The 2,619-nt window shown below is 42.3% G+C and overlaps 1 long non-coding RNA gene across 1 annotated transcript; it reads right to left on the minus strand.

Annotated features, from left to right (window-relative positions):
• Window positions 1–1,634: 1,634 nt before the first annotated feature.
• LOC115187229 (uncharacterized) lies at window positions 1,635–2,211 on the minus strand. Its single transcript, XR_003875965.1, has 2 exons — window positions 2,026–2,211; window positions 1,635–1,966 (listed from the first exon to the last, which is right to left on the minus strand). It is a non-coding gene; the product is annotated as an uncharacterized LOC115187229 (long non-coding RNA).
• Between the last annotated feature and the right edge of the window lie 408 nt (window positions 2,212–2,619).

A 2,619-nucleotide genomic window follows, 5' to 3' on the forward strand; every position in this document is an offset into this window, starting at 1 on the left:
TATTCCTCCTTTTTTAATCAAGTTGTTTTCCAGACCTGACATCCGTCTCGAGTCCTTTTCTGCCATCCATGACGATGCTAACTCTCTCTTAGCTAGCTCCACTATGCACTTGCCTCTGCTAGCAATACACTGTGCTAACATTAGCCTAGACTGAACCACAGAAAATAACAGTTTTAAACAGTTGTAAAAACTGACTTCTTCCAGACAGAATAGTTCCTGTAGGTTCAGACTTACTCATCACCAATCTGTTGTTATGTTTTGTGGGTTGACATTTACATTACATTTTAGTCATTTTAGCAGACGCTCTTATCCAGAGCAACTTACAGTAGTGAATGCATACATTTCATTTTCATTTCATACATTTTTTTTTTCTTCGTACTTGGCCCCCGTGGGAATCGAACCCACAACCCTGGTGTTGCAAACACCATGCTCTACCAACTGAGCTACGGGGAAGGTTTCATAACCACGTCTGTATAACAATTCAATAATGAGACGGGAGACAGAATCAGTTTCAACCATTTATCTGGAACGTGATCATCTCACACATACAAACCCCCATGATGCTCTGCGGCACAACCCCAATAGACAACAAATACATCAATAAATGAGTAAGTGGACACTAAGCAAAACTCAGAGGACTTTAAAATGTTTAGTTATAGAAAGTAGGGCCATGGGTCAGAAAGGTCAGTATGTTTGATACCTGGTTACAGAGGTGACATAACAACCATAGGTCCATTATAACACAGTGAAGTAGAGGTGGGATATGGGTCAGAAAGGTCAGTATGTTTGATACCTGGTTACAGAGGTGACATAACAACCATAAGGTCCATTATTAACACAGTGAAGTAGAGGTGGGCGCTAAAAGCAGACATGGACAGTGAAACGGTGTGAGGAGGTCAGGGGTCAAACACTAGATCAGGACAGGTAGAAATGGCAGGGCTGGAAATAGACAGAGACACATTCCGATCATGGCTCAGACCTGAGCACCCCAAACAGAAGATGTCATAACACATGTCTGGTGAGTACTCAGGCCATGGAATTTTGTTCAGATCCTTGCGACATCGGGTCGTGCATTATCATGCTGGATGAATGGCACGACAATGGGATCATCTCGGTATCTCTGTGCATTCAAATAGCCATCGATAAAAGGCACTGATGTTCATTGTCTGTAGCTTATGCCCGCCCATACCATAACCCCATCACCACCATCAGGCACTCTGTTCACAACGTTGACATCAGCAAACCTCTTGCCCACATGACTCCATACATGTGGTCTGTGGTTTTTAGGCCGGTTGGACATACTGCCAGATTCTCTACAACAACGTTCAAGGTGGCTTAGAGAAATTAACATTCAATTCTCTATAACATCTCTGGTGGAAATTCCTGCAGTCAGCATACCACGCACCCTCAAAACTTGAGACATCTGAGGCATTGTGTTCTGTGACAAAACTGCATATTTTAGAGGGGCCTTTTATTGTCCACAGCACAAGGTGCACCTGTGTAAGGATCATGCTGTTTTATCGGCTTCTTGAAATGTCACACCTGTCAGGTGGATGGATTATCTTGGCAAAGGAGAAATGCTCACTAACAGGGATGTAAAATGTTTTGACAGAAATAAGCTTTTTGTGCATATGGAACATTTCTGGGATATTTTATTTCAGCTCATGAAACATGGGACCAACACTTTACATGTTGCCTTTATATTTTAGTTCAGTGTATTTACAGGAATAAACTGGCCCAAACTGGTGTGTGTGTCCAGTGTGTGTTGGTCCAGACTGTGTATGTGTGTGTCCAGTGTGTGTGTCCAGTATGTGTCCAGTGTGTGTGTGTTTCCAGTGTGTGTGTCCAGTGTGTGTGTGTGTCCAGTGTGTGTGTACAGTGTGTTTGTGTGGTTTGTGTTGTCATGGATATATACAATTGAAGATCTGCTGGAGTCCAAGTTAGACCCAGATTATTTATTTATGATCTCAGAGAGAATAACAGAGTTCCACAGTGTAGACAGTCTGAATTCAGAAGCATTGTGACCTCAGAGAGAATAACAGAGTTCCACAGTGTAGACAGTCTGAATTCAGAAGCATTGTGATCTCAGAGAGAATAACAGAGTTCCACAGTGTAGACAGTCTGAATTCAGAAGCATTGTGATCTCAGAGAGAATAACAGAGTTCCACAGTGTAGACAGTCTGAATTCAGAAGCATTGTGATCTCAGAGGAGAATAACAGAGTTCCACAGTGTAGACAGTCTGAATTCAGAAGCATTGTGATCTCAGAGAGAATAACAGAGTTCCACAGTGTAGACAGTCTGAATTCAGAAGCATTGTGATCTCAGAGAGAATAACAGAGTTCCACAGTGTAGACAGTCTGAATTCTGAAGCATTGGTTAATAAGCACATGTCTTCATAGTTTCCTGTTCTTGGGCGGAACTCGCAGGAACAGCTGGTTTGCAACACAGGATTATACTCCCACGAACAGGACATTATAATACGACCGTTCACAAGGTTAGTAACATACTCAGTTATGTGGAAACAAACAATTAACATGTTCCATTACAGTGTGTGTGTGTGTGTGTGTGTGTGTTTGTGTGTTTGTATGTGTCAAGTGTGTGTGTGTGTCCAGTGTGTG

The sequence above is a fragment of the Salmo trutta genome, unplaced genomic scaffold (assembly GCF_901001165.1).
Source record: "Salmo trutta unplaced genomic scaffold, fSalTru1.1, whole genome shotgun sequence".
NCBI lineage: Eukaryota > Metazoa > Chordata > Actinopteri > Salmoniformes > Salmonidae > Salmo > Salmo trutta.